The 22235-nt window shown below is 42.2% G+C and overlaps 1 protein-coding gene across 6 annotated transcripts in view; it reads right to left on the bottom strand.

Annotated features, from left to right (window-relative positions):
• SPAG6 (sperm associated antigen 6) overlaps positions 1-22235 on the bottom strand; it is a 111131-nt gene that overhangs the window by 10028 nt on the left and 78868 nt on the right. The window lies entirely within an intron of this gene.

The following is a 22235-nucleotide window of genomic DNA, read 5'->3' as shown; positions in this document are numbered from 1 at the left end:
TGGTCTGAAGGGCACAGTTGAATATATATTCTCTCCTTATATATTTTTTCTTTCTTTCTTTCTTCTTGTTCTTTTTCTTAAAAAAGCTTTTTGAAAAGCATTCAAAAGATCTATGTTGTTGTTGTTGTTGAACTTCTGTGTCCCCAGAGCACCTAACTTGCTCTTGGAGAGTCCCGCCTGACCTGGAAACAGACCTGCTCAGTGCTGTGGGAGCCCCCACCCTCTGGCTCCACCATGGCCCCAACAGTGGCTACATCGGCCTGCTCCAGTCTCTCTGCTCCCCACCAATGCAACAAGCCCCAGCTTGTCAAGAGTCTTCATAACACTGAAAGTAGCACTCAGACTTTTAAAAAAAAATACCCCTTCCTGCTCAGGTCCAACAGTCTTCAACATGGGCCTGCTGTAAGAACCCCATGCCTGATTAAAATGTCATGAGCCATGGCATTTGGCTGGAACATCATCAGCAATCAAGGATAATATTTGTTCTGCCTGCTGATCAGGTGCTCTGGACTTCAAAAGTGGAAAACCAATTGATGATTGCTTCTTTCTTCTGTGATTGGGGATACTAAAAAATATTTGGTGATAAGAGGTTGGATGCTCTGCTCTAGTCAATTTTATTTTACTGATTTTCATGAAAATTACACCAGAGGGAGTAAAACAGGGTATACAAGAACATGAGAATATTAGGAGTCTTTAAGGACAATGCCTGGTTTGCCTGAATCCCAAAAAGCTACTTTATTTTAGGCTGGAGGCCCCAGGGCACCCATACTTAGCTTCTTGTGGGGAGATGCACTGCTGCCCTCCGAGAGCAGCAAGCCCCAACCAAAGTCCTTTTTAGATATCTGACCAGCGAGATGGTGGAAGGCAGAAACACCTGGATGAACATTCCCCCTCTGTTCCACTGCCCACCAAACCCAGGTCCCTCCTGCCTCACTCTCGTCGGCCAGCCGACTTCTCTATGCCTGGCCAGTTATGCTCTCCTGCCCCAGAACCCTGTGGGGAACAGGTAGGGACCAGACTCCTCATCCCTCCCTAAACCATAGAGGAGGGCATAGGATAAGCTATTCAACCACACTGGAACCTTCGGTTAAAAAAACTTTCTTTCCTTACAGATTCATATTTTTTCTATGATAACTCTGATCACATTGTTTGAGGAGCCTTAGGATTAATACCATGGTCAAACCATGGAAGAGGTGAGTAGTCTGGAGGAACTATTTCACTGTTGGGGCAAGGTGATAGCTATTTTTAATTTTGTGCTCTTAGGCCTCATTATCACTCATTCTCCTAGTACTTTATTCTTTGGTCATATTAATAATAAAGCATGTATAGGGAGGGATCTCTCCTAAAAGATGAGTTCATTCATCTTTGAAAGCGTGTAGTATTTTAAGAGTCTACTTGGGAAAATGCTGAGGTGGCATTAATAGACAACAGTGTTTTAATCATGAATCTGATATATTTGTATCACAAAACCTGGTAATTTCAACAATAAAGCACTGTGATTATATGAAGCATTTTAAGAAACTGCTGAATATACTCATGAACCACATTAAGATTCAATTTCAGCTCTCGTTAGCAATACCAAATAACATTGAGTGCACTGATTATTTTAAGTGTATTTGATGTAAAGTGATTTTGTATTGTCAGAAAGAATGTTGAGGAATGTTCTATGTCTTTATCTCACATCCTGCCCTGGCTCCTGACCTGTATGTATCTAATCATGAAAGATTTATACAGCATTTTATTTTTATTATGTGTTACCTTGAATTACAGTAGATACTTGCTATATGTTGCTTCCCACCAACCTTGGACTTGTCTGATCAACATGAACCAGGGGCCATCTGGGATAAACACCGAGTACCAAGCTCAGGGAAGAGCTTGGGAGACCCAGGTGAGATCCCAAGAGCAGGCTCCAGAGGCAGCTGCACCACTTCCCAGTCCCTTCTCTCCAAAGGTTGCTGGTTCTACAACTATAAAGGTCAGTGACCTTGCATCTAAGTCACAAATGTGAATTTATCATGCAATATGAGTTCAGTTCAGTTCAGTTGCTCAGTCATGTCTGACTCTTTGCGACCCCATGAATCACAGCACGCCAGGCCTCCCTGTCCATCACCAACTCCCGGAGTTCACTCAGACTCACGTCCATCAAGTCAGTGATGCCATCCACCCATCTCACCCTCTGTCGTTCCCTTCTCCTCCTGCCCCCAATCTCTCCCAGCATCAGAGTCTTTTCCAATAAGTCAACTCTTCGCATGAGGTGGCCAAAGTACTGGAGTTTCAGCTTTAGCATCATTCCTTCCAAAGAACACCCAGGACTGATCTCCTTTAGAATGGACTGGTTGGATCTCCTTGCAGTCCAAGGGACTCTCAAGAGTCTTCTCCAACACCACAGTTCAAAAGCATCAATCCTTCGGCATTCAGCTTTCTTCACAGTCCAACTCTTACATCCATACATGATCACTGGAAAAACCATAGCCTTGACTAGATGGACCTTTGTTGGCAAAGTAATGTCTCTGCTTTTTAATATGCTCTCTAGGTTGGTCATAACTTTCCTTCCAAGGAGTAAGCCTCTTTTAATTTCATGGCTGCAATCACCATCTGCAGTGATTTTGAAGCCCAAAAAAAAATAAAGTCTGACACTGTTTTCACTGTTTCCCATCTATTTCCCATGAAGTGATGGGACCAGATGCCATGATCTTCGTTTTCTGAATGTTGAGCTTTAAGCCAACTTTTAACTCTCCTCTTTCACTTTCAGCAAGAGGCTTTTTAGTTTCTCTTCACTTTCTGCCATAAGGGTGGTGTCATCTGCATATCTGAGGTTATTGATATTTCTCCCGGCAATCTTGATTCCAGCTTGTGCTTCTTCTAGCCCAGCATTTCTCATTATGTACTCTGCATATAAGTTAAATAAGCTGGGTGATAATATACAGCCTTGACATACTCCTTTTACTATTTGGAACTAGGCTGTTGTTCCAAATCCAGTTCTAACTGTTGCTTCCTGACTTGCATACAGGTTTCTCAAGAGGCAGGTCAGGTGGTCTGGTATTCCCATCTCTTGAAGAATTGTCCACAGTTTATTGTGATCCACACAGTCAAAGGCTTTGGCATAGTCAATAAAGCAGAAAGAGATGTTTTTCTGGAACTCTCTTGCTTTTCCATGATCCAGCGGATGTTGGCAATTTGATCTCTGGTTCCTCTGCCTTTTCTAAAACCAGCTTGAACATCTGGAAGTTCACGGTTCACGTATTGCTGAAGCCTGGCTTGGAGAATTTTGACCATTCCTTTACTAGCATTTGAGATGAGTGCAATTGCATGGTAGCGTGAGCATTCTTTAGCATTGCCTTTCTTTGGGATTGGAATGAAAACTGACCTTTTCCAGTCCTTTGTCCACTGCTGAGTTTTCCAAATTTGCTCGCATATTGAGTGCAGCACTTTCACAGCGTCATCTCTCAGGATTTGAAATGGTTCAACTGGAATTCCATCACCTCCACTAGCTTTCATAATGATGCTTTCTAAGGCCCACTTGACTTCACATTCCAAGATGTCTGGCTCTAGATGAGTGATCACACCATCGTGATTATCTTGGTCATGAAGATCTTTTTGTACAGTTCTGTGTATTCTTGCCATCTCTTCTTAATATCTTCTGCTTCTGTTAGGTCCATACCATTTCTGTCCTTTATCGAGCCCATCTTTGCATGAAATGTTCCCTTGGTATCTCTAACTTTCTTGAAGAGATCTCTAGTCTTTCCCATTCTGTTGTTTTCCTCTATTTCTTTGCACTGATGGCTGAGGAAGGCTTTCTTATCTCTCCTTGCTATTCTTTGGAACTCTGCATTCAGATACTTATATCTTTCCTTTTCGCCTTTGCTTTTCGTTTCTCTTCTTTTCACAGCTATTTACAGCCAGTCATTCCATTATTCCCCTTTAATTCAAATACTTAGATTATTTTTAACCTTTTTTAGAGTAGTGCTAAGTTTTGTACCTAAAACTTTTCCTCCTATTTAAAAGTAAATCTGTGTCAGGATGCATTCCTAGATGTCACACTGGCAATATGTGGCAATATTAGTTCCTTTGCTGCTATGACTCTTTGATGGGGGAAAATCATTATCTTCAAGTTTTAGTTTACATTCCTTTGATGGCTAGAAAAATGTAATAGGCCTCCATATTTTCAGCAAGTATTCTTAGGGCAATAGGTAAAGTCATAAAGTAATTTAGTGAACAGATAAAAAGAACATCAATTTACCCCAGTAAATCTATGAAATGTGCAAAGAAGCAAACAATTTTAGACTAAGCTAAAGTTATTTTATAAAACTATATTATTATTTAAAAATCAATGTGTTTTCTAAAAGCTAAATAAATTATTCTTTGGAAGAAAGGCATTAAGACAAGCTAATAAATTACATCTATAGACAAGTATAGATAGTGAAATCAAGTTATCTATATGGCTTAGATACCAGAGTAATCTGTTTATGTGGTTTAAGCACAAATCTATGCCTAAATCAGTGTCCAAGTATCTGAGAACTTGTCTATTTTACTAACAGAAACAGACTCAACTCTTTTTTACTGACCTCAAGGATTGTCTGAAATGATCTCATTGGAGGGGAGCTTTGTGTCAGCCTCCATGGGTTTTAAAATAGATGCTTCACTGAGCCACCCCACACAGGAAAGCTGTGTTTTCCAGCCCATTAGGACAAGTTCACAAATCGATTTACAACTGTGTTCATGAAACGCTCAGAGCAAGAGAGCTGGCAGAGTCCACTTCAAAGCCCACATTCTAAGAGGAAATCTGTCCCCCTCCAGCTGCCCCCAGGATAGGACCTTACTCTTAAAAGATCTGTTTGAAATCTCTGCAAAATCAGACTGGTCCTCAGTGGAATAATTACCACCACTGAGCCTCAGATGGCGCAGATACCTGACTCCATCACACGGCAAGCCATCAGCCAGGAAAGGCTCTGGTGCTGAGTAGAACCTCCCTCTTCCCAGGGCTTGTGTCCCAGAGTTAAGGTGACCCATCCGAGGCCAGCCCAAGAGGGCTAGCACTGGAAAGCCCCTGCAGACCAGCACAGGACTGGCCCCTGGCAGTCACACCTTGTAGAAATTAGAATGTAGCCTCTCACTGGTGGGGACTCTGTGCTGAGGCCACTGACTGAGTCATTGTCAGGGAAAGTCTTAGGAATCCACAAATTGCCATGGTACAAAGTACCCATTGGCCTGATGTTATCCCCAGCCAAGGAGAAACGCATGTGGGCTCTTCTCTGTTGCCAGGCCATTCCTGTAGGTGTTATAGACCAGAAACTACACCTTCCTGCCATCAATGCCTATTTAATGCCCTTGTGAAAGTCAGCTGTTTAAAACTGGTTTTAGAAAAGACCGTCAGAACTCTAGATGCCACTCCAAACTGAAACACTGAGGATCATCACTCCTTTAAGCCCAGTCAGCATAAAACCACTGGAGATAAGGTTTAGCCTCTCAGCCACGGCAGTTGTTCTTATCTTGGAAACCTTTGTTGTACTATTTTGGGCAACCTTGCATGCATCAGATTGAAGAACAGAGAGCATTTTGCTGAAAGCTTCCATGTGGAAAGCCAGTATGACTGGGCCCAGCCTCCCTGATTTAACGATGGTCTTAGGTTGAGTCAGAAGCAGGGCAGTGAGCAAAGGACCTGAGGAAGGATGAGAAATCTCTCTATAGAACTTTCTGCCTCAGGAAAGAGGGGCTTTTCATTTGGAGGGGGTTACTGTTCTCTTAGAGGCTCCTGAAACTAGATACCATCCTGGTGAGGGAAGAGGACGGAGAACTGGGACAACACAAATAAAAGGATAATTAATCAAGTCGCTGCTTGGCTTCTCGCCATAGCTTCCTTGGCAACATGGATCCTTCAGCTGTCAGCAATCAGTCTACAGGCAACTTTCAATTATCAACGCTCTTGGAGGGGGCAGTGATGTGGATAATCCAAAACAGCAGATAATACCTCCAAATCATTTAATTTATCTTTTGAATGATTTTCACATGTACACACATGCAAACACACATGATTCTTTCCTTCCTCATTATGTTCTGCTTAGGCCAAAAATCAAATTGATGTGCATTCCTGGGCGTACACCAATTGATAAGGAGGCTGACTGAAGGAAGCTAGTCCTCAGATTAAACACTTTCTGTGGATCATTCACTCATGGATAATCAAGTGTTTAATATATTGATTTCATTCATAGACTCATAGGACTGGAAGGAAGCAGGAAGTTATTCAAGTCAAACCCTTTGCTTTGCAGATGAATAAACTAAGTCCTAAGGCACTTGCCTAAAACCTTTTGGCTGGCTGATGCCCATGTGCTGTCATTATTTCATTCACAAGACTTGTTCTTCCACCGACTTTAACCAGTTGGTGCCCAGTGGGGAAGACCACAGGAACCAAGATACACTGTCTGTTCAAGAGCTTCCTGTGGGCTACATAGGAGGATGCTAAGGGACTGGAGGCCCAACCATGGCCACTCACTAGAACTGCCCAAAGAATATACATATATTTAATTCCCTGACCAATTAAATTAGAATCTGGAATTGGGGCTGGGCATGACATGGGGGCATTGCAGCTGAGACCCAGGCATGAGAGTTTAAAAAGGTCTTTAGGCGAATCCACTGTGCAGTCAAGGTTGAGAATCACTGCCCAGAGCCAGAATCCTGACCCCTTTCCCTACTAGCTACAGGCTGCTGCTGCTGCTAGGTCGCTTCAATCGTGTCCGACTCTGTGAGACCCCAAAGACGGCAACCTACCAGGCTCCGCCGTCCTTGGGATTCTCCAGGCAAGAACACTGGAGTGGACTGCCATTTCCTTCACCAATGTGTGAAAGTGAAAAGTGAAAGTGAAGTCGCTCAGTCGTGTCCGACTTAGTGACCCCATGGACTGCAGCCAACCAGGCGCCTCCATCCATGGGTGCCGTTGCCTTCTCCTACAAATCCTCTCCAGTGGGATTTCCCTGATGATCCAGCAGCTAAGACTTCACATTCCCAATGCAGGGGGCCTGGATTTGATCCCTGGTCAGGGAACTAGATCCCACATGCTGCAACTATAGAACCCACACACCACAATGAAGACTGACGATTCTATGTGCTGCAACTAAGACACGGCGCAGCAAAATAAATAAATATTTTTTTAAAAAACCTTTCCCTTTCTGCGCCCCATTTTTTTCCCTCCAAAATGGAATGACAAGGATGATAGTTTAATAGTTGCCTTACTGAGTTGTTGGCAGGATTAAATGGTTTAATATACAGAAAACACATAGAACAGTTCTGTTATGGACTAAATGTTTGCAGCTCCCCTAGAATTTATATGCTGGAGTTCTAACTTCTAATGTGATTATATTAGAAGGGGGGTATTATAAGAGTTTGCTTTCTCTCTGTCTGCTCCCCTATGTATGAGGATACAAGGAGAAGCCAGCCATCTGCACACTAGGAAGTGGCATCTCCCCAGATCTTGATATTGGACTTCTAAGACTCCAGAACTGTGAGAAATAAATGCTTGTTGCTTAAGCCACCCACACTATGGTCTTCTGTTACAGCAGCCCTAACTGACTGAAACATGTTTGCAGTACACAACAAATCACTATATAAATGTTAGCTGTTACTGTTGTTCTCATTACTGCCACCACTACTACTGTTACTATTATATGAGGCCCTGAACAAGAAGGAACATGCTAGGGTACTTCTGAAAACACTGGGCTTTAAAAGATACTCCTGAAATGTTGGCTTGGGATCTTGAGATTAAGGGGGACTTCTTTACTCAACAAAATATCCAAGGAGAGGCATGTAAGTGCAAGATCTGGGAAAAATAAATTAGCTTCTGAAAACACACTTGGCTTCAACTTGCAGGAAAGGAAGAGCATTCTGATGAGCTGGATTTGAGAGCTATCTCTGTTTTTGTTTTGTTTTAAATTACTGCAGCATTTGGTTGCTTTTCACTTAACAATATTATTGTGTCGATTTTAATCACATGCAACAGAATATAGTCAGAGTCTGAATTGAAAGCATTACTGAGGAAATTCCCTGGTGGTCCAGTGGCTAAGACTCTGTACTCCTAGTGTAGAAGGCTCAGGTTCGATCCCTGGTCAGGGAACTAGATTGCAGGTGCTGCAAGTATGAGTTCTCATGCTGCAATTAAAGATCTCAGATGCCACAGCTAAGACCCAGTGCAGCCAAATAAGTAAATACTGGCATATTTTTTAAAATAATAATAAATAAATAAAGCATTACTGAATCTATATCACATTGTAGTCACAGCTTCCTTTGAGTCCCTATGAGGTATATTACGCTGAAATGAATGTCAAAATATGTATTTGCATCCCTAGGCCCAGAGTGTCAGGGAGCACTTTTGATATCAGTGTACTGGGGATTTTCAGAAGTTTTATATTATAATTTCACTCTATGCAAGGAGTTTTTTGATTTCCTGTGTTTTATTTTGTCAGCAAACTGATGAGTTTAGGAACTATCAGCTACTGACCTTCGGAAATTGGCTTATTTACTGCTCCATAATAAAGTGGCAGTCAGTTTTATTCTATGGAAGCAGATGATGTAAAAGCAGTTTCAAGCTAGATGAAATTCACATACTTTCATTAAATGATTCCCATAAAAGTGCTAGCAAATGGGCTTCTTCCTAAATAGAAAACTATTATTTTACAGAACATTTTTCTAGTAACACATAAACCATGATGATATTTGTACATGATAAATGCCACAAGAGTTCAGAATTTAGTTCACTTCTTGTGAAGAAACAATGTCAGAGTAAACCCACGATTTAAAAGACTTCTTTTAGTAGAGAAGTTTCAAAGAATTCACTGCACATTTGGGGGGGGGGGTGTAAATCATACTGATATATTACCTACATACAGAAAAGTGGACCAATCATAAGTGCACAGCCTGATGAATTTTCACCAAGTGTATAAACCTGTGTAACGAGTAACTTTATCAAGAAGCAGAATGTGACCAGCACCCCAGAACCCTGCCCCTCATGCCCAGCACCCTCCCTCACACACCACATAACTATGATCCTGATTTATAAGGCCACAGACTAGTTTATCTTTAAAAAATGTTTTTGTATTTTAATATAAACACCTTACTGTCTCAGAAGTGGGATCGTAGAGGGTGGCTTCTCTTGCACCTGGCTTTTGTCTAACATGAGAGATTCACACATACAGTCGCACGTGATTGTAGTTTGTTCCTGTCGTGGCTGTGTAGTATCCCCTTTTATAAATACACCACAATGTACTCAGCCATTCCACTAGAGACTGCCACTCTGTTTCCAGTTTGAGGCTACTGTGAGCAGTGCTGCCATGAGGATTCTAGTACTTGTATACACCCTTCTGTTGGGCTACACATCTAGGAATTGAACTGTCAGGCCTTAGAGTACAGAGTATATGTGTGTTTAGCTTTACTAGGTACTTTCTGTTTTCCAAAGTGGTTGTACTAGTTTATACTCCCACCAGCAGAGTATGATCATTCCAGTTGTCCCACATCCTCACCAATCCTTGATATTATATGTGTGTGTGTGCACATGCTCAGTCTTTTAGTCATGTCCAGGTCTTTGGAACTCTTTGGACTGTAGTCTGCCAGGCTCCTTTGTCCATGGGATTCTTCAGGCAAGAACACTAGAGTGGGTGGCCATTTCCTCCTCCAGGGAATCTTCCCAACCCAGAGATCGAACCCACATCTGTGTCTCCTGCATTGCAGGCAGATTCTTTACTCTCTGAGCCATTGGGGAAGCCCATATACCTTTTTCATTTTAGCCATTCTCCCATTGGACATTTTTTGAAAAAAGTAAAGAACCTTATGAAATATGATATTGAGGAAAGCTAAGTGTGCCTTCATACCAGGCTGGGTCTGTCCATCTGCAGTAGGGGTGAGAAAGGGGCTGCAGAGTATGACGGCAGACCCTGTCGCCACACATTCCATGGTGAAGGGAAAAAGAGAAGACAATGAAGGTGGCCCTAATTCTCACGTAGCATGCTCTGATCCCTGGAACAATCCACAGATATTTGCTGAGCTCCTCCCAGATTGCAGTCTCATAAGAACCCCAGAACCTGCCCTCAAAGAGCCCACGGTAACCTTGATGCTTTGGAAGCATGACTCTGGGCACAGCAAACAGGTCAGGGAGGAACTGAGGCAGGAAGTCCAGACACAGAGGAGCAGGTGCTAGAAACAGTGAGGCAAGTTTTCTAATAGCTTCATCTCCTCAGTTTGGTCCTTTCTTGAAAATGAAGACTCCACCTCAGCTTACTTTTGAGCTTTGTACTCTGAACATTAAATACTGAGTTTCAGCTTAAGAGCTCCTAGGGGGTCTTGGACCAGGCCCCCATTTTTGGGTCTGTCAGTCACCTTCATAGTTTTCTCTACATCTTTCTAGGGCACAGCTCCCCAGGAACTTTGAAAGTGAAAGTCGCTCAGTCGTGTCCGACTCTTTGTGACCCCATGGACTATACAGTTCATGAAATTCTCCAGGCCAGAATACTGGAGTGGGTAGCCTTTCCCTCCTCCAGGGGATCTTCTCAATCCAGGGATCGAACTGAGGTCTTCAGGAACTCTAAATGCTTACAGACTTTTGCCACAAAAGCTTGTTAAACACAGATCCGCTTTCATGACACTGCTGGCCATCCTGCATCACACCTCTGAGAACAGTGTTTGGCTCTGGAGTTCATAACTTCTAGCTGCAAAATCACAACTCCCTGAACCTTAGTCCCTTTATTTGGTTCTGTAAGGATTACATGAGATAACTTGGGTAAAATGTTTAGTATGGCCCCTGCTAGATAATGGCAAGCAACAAATGGTAGATAATATTATTAGCTACTATTTAACATCTCACTTGCTGTATTTATCCAAAGAGAGATAAAGAAAAAGAGGTGGAGATTTATTGTAACTAACCGGCTCACGCAATTATAGAGGTTAAGATGTCTGAAGGTGTGCAGTCTGCAAGCTGGACAACCAGGAGAGACCATGGTATAGTTTCAGACTGAGTCCAAGTCCAAAGACAGAAGACCAATGTCCCAACTCAAAGACAACCAAAGAGAGAGAAAGTTCTCTCCACTCCCTCCACCTTTGTGTTCTATTCAGCCTTCAATGGAGGATGAGGCCCCCTCATACTGGAAAGGCCATCTGTTTACTCAGTCCACTAATTCAAATGCCAATCCCATCCAGAAACACCTTCACAGACATACCCAGAATGATCTTTAACCAAATATCTGGGCACCCCATGGCCAGTGAAGTTGACACATAAAATTAATCATCACACTTGGCAAAGCACACATCAGTTTGAGTCAAGCATCTCAACTCTGATGAGGCTGCACTGGTACCACAGATAAAGCCACATCAGAGAAATACTCCTCCGTGGCCAAGGCAACTCAGGCAGATACACCCATGGGTTGAGGACGGGAGTTCAAGGAGTGATCTATTGTATTTTTATCTCTGAAAATTCTGTCTTCCAGAACCATCAGGTGTATTGACTTGATCCCAGTGTTCTAGGAATTTTCTTCCACAGTTTGTTAATTTGTCTACTTCTTATAAAGCGAGAATATAGAGTGAAGACCAACAGCATAAACCTTTCTGGTTGATTTGTCATTTTCCAAATTTAAACCTCAATTTTTCTCAATCTTGATCCTATTCTTTGACATCATTACTTTTCCCACTTCTTCTTTATATAGTTTAAGTCTCCAGATGTATTCTTAAACACTTTTCTCAAGTGGTTACTGTATAATCATGAAGTGAAATGTTAGTTGCTCAGTCATGTCTGACTCTTTGCGACCCCATGGACTGCAGCCTGTCAGGCTCCTCTATCCAAGAGATTCGCTGGGCGAGAATACTGGAGTGGATAGCCATGCCCTTCTCCAGGGGATCTTCCCAACCCAGGAATCGAACCCAGGTCTCCTGCATTGCAGGCAGATTCTTTACCATTTAAGCCACAGGGAAGTCCTACTGTATAATTCTACATACTCCCAAAGGTAAGCTTGGAATTTTCCAAGAAGCCCAGCTCCTGGCCTAAGGTGGTTACAGCTGGATGTTGACACTTGGATGACTTGCTGAGATTATCTAACAAATATTTATTAATATGGGGATTCCCTGGTGGCTGAGTCAGTAAAGAATCTACCTGCAATGCAGGAGACCTGGGTTGGATTCCTGGGTTGGGAAGATCCCCTGGAGAAGGGCATGGCTACCCACTCCAGTAATCTTGCTTGGAGAATCCCTTGGATAGAGGAGCCTGGTGCACTGTAGTCCATGGGGTCGCAAAGAGTCGGACATGACTGAGCAAATTTCACTTTTGTTTATTAATATTCACTTGGATTAAGGAACCATGAAGGCCCCAAAGACCTGAAAGACTGCTCTTGAGGGGCTCACAACCATGAGGAGAAAATCATTAAACAGGGCACAAGGGCAGAAGAGTAAAACCAGGGTAACCAACACTTGTCTTCCCCTACTGCTTACAGGCTGTGTGAACTTAGACAAGCCTTGTATCTTCTCTGAGCCTAACTTTCCCGATTTGCAAGGTGGAAACAGTAAAACTCTTCTTTATTGCACACTGGGAGGATTAAATGAAACAATATTGGAAAAGCAACCAAGCATGTTAGATGGCATAGCAGGCACTCAATAAACATCCCAATCATAGAGTAATACTTGCACACACCTTAAAAATCTCAAGATATGTTTAAAACTGGGGAATATTTTCAATTAATTTAAAACTTGAACTTTCACACATATCATTGCCATGTTAACTAAACACACACTTAATGGCAATCATTAGTTCCAAGGACCAACTGACTAAGTGTTGGTAATCTGCAGGGTGACAGTTATAGACCGGGCAGGAAAATAGCCTACCTTCACAGATTACTTTGAGCAAATTTGACCCCAAAAGTCCAAGTTTTGATATGCAATATTTAAGTTTCATAAGATATTTATCATATAAAAACATTGAAGACAATATTATGTTGAAGATACAGGTAATAGAATGTTCTAAGTAACCAATATTGTGCAAACTAATTCAATGAAGTTTTCTTTCTTTCAAAAACTGCCCATGTGAGTATTACCACACCTTGTTTATTCACACCGATAAGCACTCTTGGAAACTCATAGAACTTTGGACTTTGTGGAAGTGAACAAACTTTAAAATCTACTTATTGCTAATGCTGTTGGTAATTGTGCTTAGAAACTGTTTTTCCAAATTTGCTTTGCACCTGAGAACTGTCTGCAACTGGCAATAAATACTATCAATAAAATACTAAAGTTTAGTAGTTGTAGATTCAACTATCTGTTCAGTTGCTCAGTCATGTCAAACTCTTTGCAACCCCATGGACTGCAGCACACCAGGCCTCCCTGTCCATCACCAACTCCTGGAGCTTGTTCATATTCATGTTCATCAAGTCGGTGATGACATACTACCATCTCATCCTCTGCCATTCCCTTCTCCTCCTGCCTTCAATCTTTCCCAGAATCGGGGTCTTTTCCAATGACTCAGTTCTTTGCATCAAGTGGCCAAAGTAGTGGAGTTTCAGCTTCAGTATCAGTCCTTCCAATGAATATTCAGGACTGATTTCCTTTAGGATGGACTGGTTGGATCTCTTTGCAGTCCAAGGGACTCTCAAGAGTCTTCTCCAACACCACAGTTCAAAAGCATCAATTCTTCGGCATTCACCTTTCCTTATACTCCAACTCTCACATCCATACATGACTGCTAGAAAAACCATAGCTTTGACTAGACAGACCTTTGTCAGCAAAATGATATCTTTGCTTTTTAATAAGCTGCCTAGGTTGGTCATAGCTTTTCTTCCAAGGAGCAAGAGCCTTTTAATTTCATGGCTGCAGTCACCATCTGCAGTGATTTTGGAGCCCCCCAAAATAAAATCTGTCACTGTTTCCATTGTTTCCCCATCTATTTGCCATGAAGTAATGGGACCAGATGCCATGATCTTCATTTTTGGAATGTTGAATTTTAAGCCAGCTTTTTCACTCTCCTCTTTTACCTTCATCAAGAGGCTCTTTAGTTCCTCTTCAATTTCTGCTATAAGGGTGGTATCATTTGCATATCTGAGGTTATTGATATTTCTCTCTGCAATCTTGATTCCAGCTTGTGCATCATCCAGTCTGGCATTTTGCATAATGTACTCTGCATATAAGTTAAATAAGCAAGGTAACAATATACAGCCTTGACGTACTCCTTTCCCAATTTAGAACTAGTCTGTTGTTCCATGTCCAGTTCTAACTGTTGCTTCTTGACCTGCATACAGATTTCTCAAGGGGCAGGTAAGGTGGTCTCATAGTCCCATCTCTTTCAGAATTTTCCACAGTTTGTTGTGATCCACACAGTCAAAGGCTTTAGTGTAGTCAATGAAACAGACTCGGGAGGCTCAGTGTGTGGCATAAGTCTTCTTGGAGAAGGTCACCATTAGCCCCACCACAGAGCCACCAAGCAGACGACCCACAAGCTGGAGAATAATTATACCAAAGAAGTTCTCGCACTGTTGCAAAAGTTCTAGGGCCCACCACAGATTCCCCAACCTGGGGATCTGGCAAAGGGACTGAGAACCCCCAAGGAATTTGACTTTGAAGACCAGTGGGATTTGATTACAGAACTTCCACAGGACTGAGGAAATAGACTCTCGGAGGGAACAAACAAAACCTTGTGTGCACCAGGACCCAGGAGAAAGGAACAATGACCCCATAAGCAACTGAGCCAGACTTGACTGTGAGTGTCCAGGAGTCTCTGGCGGAGGCGTGGGTTGACAGTGGCCTGCTGCACAGTCAAGGGTACTGAATACAGCAGTCCTGGGAGCTGCAGCATGCTGGCATAAGTCCTTTTGGCCTTAGGCCAAACTACTGGCAGGAAACACTGCCCCACCCATCAACAGCAAATTGGATTAAAGATTACTGAGTATGGTCCCATTCGGTTCCATCACTCCATGGGAAATAGATGGGGAAACAGTGGAAACAATGTCAGACTTTATCTTTTTGGGCTCCAAAATCACTGCACATGGTGACTGCAGCCATGAAATTAAAAGACGCTTACTCCTTGGAAGAGAAGTTATGAGCAACCTAGATAGCATATTCAAAAGCAGAGACATTACTTTGCCGACTAAGGTCCGTCTAGTCAAGGCTATGGTTTTCCAGTAGTCATGTATGGATGTGAGAGCTGGACTATGAAGAAGGCTGAGCACCGAAGAATTGATGCGTTTGAACTGTGGTGTTGGAGAAGACTCTTGAGAGTCCCTTGGACTGCAAGGAGATCCAACCAGTCCATTCTGAAGGAGATCAGCCCTGGGATTTCTTTGGAAGGAATGATGCTAAAGCTGAAACTCCAATACTTTGGCCACCTCATGCGAAGAGTTGACTCATTGGAGAAGACTTTGATGCTGGGAGGGATTGGGGGCAGGAGTAGAAGGGGACGACCGAGGATGAGATGGCTGGATGGCCTCACTGACTCGATGGACGTGAGTCTGAGTGAACTCCGGGAGTTGGTGATGGACAGGGAGGCCTGGCGTGCTGCGATTCATGGGGTCACAAAGAGTCAGACACGAGGCCTGGTGTGCTGAGATTCATGGGGTCACAAAGAGTCAGACACGACTGAGCGACTGAACTGAACTAAACTGAACTGAGCATGGTCCCACCCATCAGAGCAAGACCCAGATTTCCCCACAGCCAGTCCCTCCCATCAGGAAGCTTCCACAAGCCTCTTATCCTAATCCATCAGAGGGCAGACAGAATGAAAACCACAGCACAGAAAGCTAAATAAACTGATCACATGGATCATAGCCTTATCTAACTCAATGAAACTATGAGCCATGACATGTAGCGCCACCCAAGATAGACGGTCATGCTGGAGAGTTCTGACAAAACATGGTCCACTGGAGAAGGGAATGCAAACCATTTCAGCATTCTTGCCTTGAGAACCCCATGAACAGTATGAAAAGGCAAAAAGATTCAACTATCCATATGGAAAAAACAGATGTGTTCCTAAAAATTGACTAAGAAAGTGAATTTTTAAAGGGAATCCTCCTACACGGTTGGAATGTAAATTGGTACAGCCACTACGGAAAACAGTATGGAGGTTCCTCAGAAAACTAAAAGTAGAATTACCAGATGATCTGGCAATCCTACTCCTGGGCATATATTCAGACAAAACTATAATGCAAAAAGATACATGTAGCATTCTGTTCATAGCAGCACTATTCATAATAGTCAAGACAAGGAAACAACCTAAATGTCCACCAGCAGGTGCATAGATAAAGAAGATGTGGTACATGTATGATGGAATACTACTCAGTCATAAAAAAGAATGGAACAATGCCATTTGCAGCAACACCTAGAGATTATCTAAGTGAAGAAATTCAGAAAGAGAGAGACAAACACCACACAATATCACTTATATGTGGAATCTAGTACACCACACAAATGAACTTAGCTACAAAACAGACTCATAGACATTGAGACTTGTGGTTGCTAAGGACAAGGGGATGTGGAAGAGTGATAGACTGGGAGTTTGGGGATTAGTAGATGCAAACCATTATATATAGAATGGATAAACAAGGTCTTGTGTATAACATAGGGAACTATGTTCATTATTCTGTGATAAACCATATGAAAAAGAATATGAAAAAGATTGTATATATGTATATATACATGTATATATGTACATATGTATGCATGTACATATATGTATATGTGTATATTGTGTGTATTGTGTGTATACATATGTAAATACATATATTATGTATGTAAATCACTTTGCTGTATAGCAGAAAATTAACATAAGATTGTAAATCAATTATACTTGAATAAAATAAATTTTAGAAAAAAGAAAGTGAATTTCTAAATATAAGCTCCCTATTTTCTAATTGGCTTTACCTATTTTTTTTAATAAAGATGTTCCTTTGGAAAATATTCTAGCATAAACATGTAACAAAACATACATGCATACATTAAACAAAATTTTTTTCACATTGAGGTGAGGAGTAATCGTTTCAATTCTATTGTTTAAAATAGCTATTGTACAGACTTCCCTGGTGGTCCCATGGCTAAGACTCCACACTCCCAATGCAGGGGGCCCACGTTCAATCCCTACTCAGGGAACTAGATTCCATATGCTGCAACTAAAAGAACCTGCATGCCACAACAAAGATTGAAGATCCTGTATGCTGCAACTATGACCCCTTTGCAGCCAAACAAATTTATTTTTTAAAATAATTATTGTACTGCGAAGTGTAAATGCAAAACATTCAAGCTTTTAAAAGACTTTTTGTTGCTTTTAAACATTGCAGTAGCAATTTCAGATATACATAAAAATATCTAGAGGATGATTCTTTCTGTGCCCACCTATCACTCAGCCCCAACAACCGTCAACCCCATGGCCAAACCTACTTCATTTACACTATCATCCACTTCCTCCCTCCCATATTATTTTGAAGCAAATTCCAGACATATACTTTCACTTATAAACATTTCAGGACTCATCTCTTAAAAATAATGATTGCTTTCTTTTCAAAGTAAACATAACACAATTATCACATCTAAAATGATTAACAATAAGGCCTTAAAGTCATCAAACGTTCTATGTTCAAATTTCCAAGGTCTCATACATGTCATAATCTAAAATTTTTTAAAAATCAAAATCCAAGTCAAGTCCATGCTTTGCAATTGTTTGACGGGTCTTCTAAGTCTCTCTCAAATTACCAGTCCTCCTCCAATTCTCTTTTTCCCCCTTGCAATTTATTTTCCAAGAAACTAGGATGTTTGTCCTAATGAGTTTCCTCTCTCAGGATTCTGCTGATATTTCCTGGGGTGGCAGGAAAAGAAATTTTCCTCTCTATTTTCTGTAAATTAGTAGTTGGAAGTTTGATCCACATGTGTGATTTTTAAAAAGTTTTCTTTGGCTTTCCTCCTCTTTTATTCATTTAAGTTTACTGAATACCTACTATGTGTCGTTACTGATGATTGCTATGGAAACAAAGATGCCTCAGGAATTTAGATGAGTGAAGAAAACAGAATTCTGTATGCAAACAGAATTATAACCAACGTGTTCAGTGTTTAAAAAAAAAAAAATGTAAAAGAGCCGCTAAGGGAATGTCAGAAGGAAGCAACTGGCTTGCCCAAGGGAGGCTTCTTAAGGTGGTGACTTTTGAGCTAGGTTTTGAAAGATGAGTAGGCGTTTTCCAGATGAGAACATAGAAATGAAGGGAATGCAATTTCCAATCCAAGATAGCAGCACATCTGAAAGTAGAAAATTGTATAAGGAAATAAACACAGCTCAGAGATCTATCTGCTAAGGTAGGACTGCTGATAGCAGAGTTCCTGACCTGGATTCAAATACCTTGAACCACCTCTCCCCTATTTCTGCTCTAGGAAAATTAGTCTCTAGAGGAGTCTTTTACAGAATTGGTCATCGCAGCCAGGGAGAGCAGGAGCTGAACATGGAAAAGATTCCAAAAGCAGCAGAAGGAGAGAGAGCTCAGGAGATCTGAGCACTCATGACAAAGCTTGGGCAGCACCCAGCTGGCCTGGCCTGTGCCTGGGACCTTTGACATGTTGAAACTGGCACAATATTTTACACATGTATTCAGAGGCAGCCTTTGGTGAGATGGTCAGGGAAGTACAGTTTATTCTGGTCCCTTCGGCACATTCCTCTCATCTTGCTCCTATCTGCCCTGGCTCCCAATAAGGGCAGAATCTGATTCTGCAATATGAGAAGATGCCTGCAGGAGAAAGAGAACTGGAGGGAAATGTGGGGGAAGGAATATGAAAGAAGCAGAAAGCTAGGGCAGCCCTCTAGGTACAGTGTTCCTGGTTTCTCCCAGGCTGCCCCTCTGAGACTGTGTCAATACCACTCTAATCACTAACAACATCCCCTCCACCCCCGACTGCTGGACTATTTGTCACTTATTTTTAACACGTCATGATCATTTACTCCTTTGATTCCTCTGCTAAGAAGCTCCCATCTCTCCCTTCTCCAACTGGCAAACTCCTCCTCATCTTCAAGGCCAGCTCACTGGTCCTCATCCCTGGATGACCTGCCCTCAACACTGTGCTCTCACAGCACATGTACACATTTTGGCTCCTACTTCTTTCACTCTGTTATGACCATCTGTTGAAGTCCTCTGTTTCTCCATTTGACTTTTCCAAAATAGGACTGTGTTCCATTCACCTTTAAGCCTTAGGGCCGGGAGTGCTGGCACAGAAAGATATTCAGTGAGCATTTACAATGTGACTACCTGAAAGGATTAACTAGAAAAGCTTGGTCTGCATCCTTTGTGTCACTCCACCTTTCCCCATCCACCACCACACCCTGGCCCAGTTACTAGAGGGCACTGTAGGTGGTGGTCTAGATATAATATCCTACATGGCTATTGTGGCATTGAGTCCTGAAACTAAGGCCCAATATCAGGTATGTCTTGACATCCAGGGAAAAATTGGGAGACCTCTAATGGCTAACCACAAGTCCCCTTCCCCACTCTGCTCCAAAAGACAAGGTCCCCCAGCCCAACAACCCTCATTAACTGGACCAGGTGCTAATCCCTAAACAGTAGATTTCAGTTCCCTGCCTCCCATCCCTGAGAATTCAAATAAGCTAGTCACATCCTTTTATGGAAATCAGAGGGCACTTTGCCCTCTTGATACTACAAAAAAGCCTGCTCCCCACCCTATGCACAGCTCCATCCCCAGGTGCAACCTTTATGTGGCCCTGTGCGGTGTCCTCCTCCCCATGGCTGTGAGTGTAGATGACCAATAAACTGCTGTCAATCTCATCTGCCCAGAGTCAGGGGTTGTGTGTCTGGCCATCCCCGAAACTCTAGGGTGAAACTCTCTCTCACCAATGGCATTGAATAGGAGGTGATTAAAACAACCATTGATTCCAGAGGAATAGCTGTGATGGAGGGAAGTAGAAGCCAGGTTGGTAGGGATGTAGAAAACCCAGAAGTCTTGGTTCACCTTCCTCATGAGTTTCCTATCATGCTGAGTTCCTGAGCTCTTAAGGTAGTACTGATGATCTGTACACCGTTCCTGTGCTATAGAAAAAGTCCTTACCAAAGTGCGCATAATAGTAGTAGTAGTGTTAGTCACTCAGTTGTCCAACTCTTTGTGACCTGGACTGTAGCCCACCAGGGTCCTCTGTCCATGGGATTCTCCAGGCAAGAGAATCCCATGCCCTCCACCAGGAGATCTTCCTGACCCAGGGACTGAACCCACAGGCAGGTTCTTTACCACTAACACTACCTAGGAAAAAAATGTGTGTGGACCTGGGTAAAAGTTTATGAATAACACTACATGTTAGGTAATCCAGATATTTCAAAACATGGCAGCCATGGAGTGAAAGTATAACTTTTCAAAAGGTCTTTGGCTGGGAATGTCTGTCTGGCTTAGACCAAGCTAAGTTTTGTGAGATTGCCGGGTTAGACTCCAAGAGAGCTCGGGGCTGATTTCCTTATATCCCATACTGCTCTGCCCTCTTTAACCCAAATTAACCCAAGGGGAATCCATTCAGGAGCAGAGCACTGCCCAGCTGGGGTAATCCAAACAAGAGTAGATTTCTTTGGCTTGAATTATTTCCATAAATGCATCACTTCCCACCTGGCATTAATGTTAGGCCAGGAGAGTTATACTGCAACTGGCCTTCAAGTCAGTGAAATAACAGGCTCCTCCCAAACAGCAGCTTTGAGACAGAAACCACAAGTTCAAGATGCAAATTAGCATCCCCTCACTTAATAAGATGCTTACTATATAATAATTCTTATTATACAGTAATAGAAAAATGGGGAAATGACAACAACCTAAAACTAAAATGAAGAAAACTCCAAGCTTCAGGAATCTATCAGAGTGATGTTCTCACTTTAAAAAGGCTTCCTTGCTGAATTACTCATGTTTAGTGCTATGGTAACTAATTTCAAAAGAGACTTAGTGTTAGCAAAAAGTTCAGATACCCTCCACAGTTCAAGTCTGTAATTCTCTAGGTAATTGCTCAAGATCAGCATGGTGTTGCTCTTTGATGTATTGGCCACAAATAATTTCAGCCCAAAGTGTTCTGTCGTCTCTTGTAGATAATTTTTAAAAGGTTCTTTGACATCCAGAGAAGTTGGATACATCTGACAAATGTCTGAGACACTTTGGATGAGGTTTGAAATCATTTTTTTTCTGAGTAAGGATAGTATATTAAAGGTAGAGAATGAGCTGTACTCATTTTTTCAAATTCCCTACATATGTCCTAACATTTGCATGTTACTATGAGTGGAAACACTATTTTTCACTATTTCAACTTATCTTACTCTATGGAGCACTTCATGAAAGCTAGCAATAACTCTTATGAGCCTGAAAGGTGGATTTATTAATTTAAGTAAAACCTAAGTGAATAATGTTGCTTCTCTAGTTCCACGGCCCTCTTTACTCTTTACCAGCACCCTTGTAGGAAACTCAGAGACAGCACTGTAGACAAAAGTGGCGTGGCATAGCTGCTCTTCTCTTATTTCTTTACACATGGTGTTTGAATCTATGTATAAATATTGCTCCATTCACCTTTATTACAGGTACTGACTTAACAGAGGAGTTATAGGAACTTGTCTACAGTCCCTCAGAACTAGAAAAAGAGCACAGAAATCTGAGCACTGGAGATCCCTGGAAAATTCTAGAATGCAAAGGGACACTGATAGCTCTCATCCTTCACTCCCAGACATGCTTACATCTAAGTGAGTCAGTGAAACCCAGGCTTGGGGCATCCTTTTCCCCAATCTTCTCAGAGGAAGACTGTGGTTAGAAGCCTGGATTGCAATCCTGGTTTTATCACTAACAGAGTATCCTTTGGCAGAAAGGATACAGAAAGTTCCTCTTTCTGGGCCTCACTTTGTCTGTAAAGACACTGGACCAGATGATCTTCAGAGGTTAAGATGGTTCCACAGTTCCTCCTATATCCTACTTTTTTTGGATATACCTCATAGTTATAATAAAGTGCATACATTTTGACAAATGTCCCCTGTGTATACTGTTGTTCTAGTCACTTAGTCATGTCCGACTCTTTTGCGACCCCATGGACTGTAGCCCACCAGGCTCCTCTGTCCATGGAATTTGCCAGGCAAGAATACTGGAGTGGGATGCCATTTCCTTCTCCAGGATATCTTCCTTACCCAGGGCTCGAACCCATGTCTCCTACATTGGCAGGTGGGATTCTTTAACACTGAGCCACCTGGGAAGCCCATATACCACCACAATCAAGGTACAGAATATTTCTATTG

The sequence above is a fragment of the Ovis aries genome, chromosome 13 (genome assembly GCF_016772045.2).
Source record: "Ovis aries strain OAR_USU_Benz2616 breed Rambouillet chromosome 13, ARS-UI_Ramb_v3.0, whole genome shotgun sequence".
NCBI classification, from domain to species: Eukaryota; Metazoa; Chordata; class Mammalia; order Artiodactyla; family Bovidae; genus Ovis; species Ovis aries.
The sequence above is the reverse complement of the archived record's forward strand: the minus strand, read 5'-3'. Positions and strand labels throughout refer to the sequence as shown.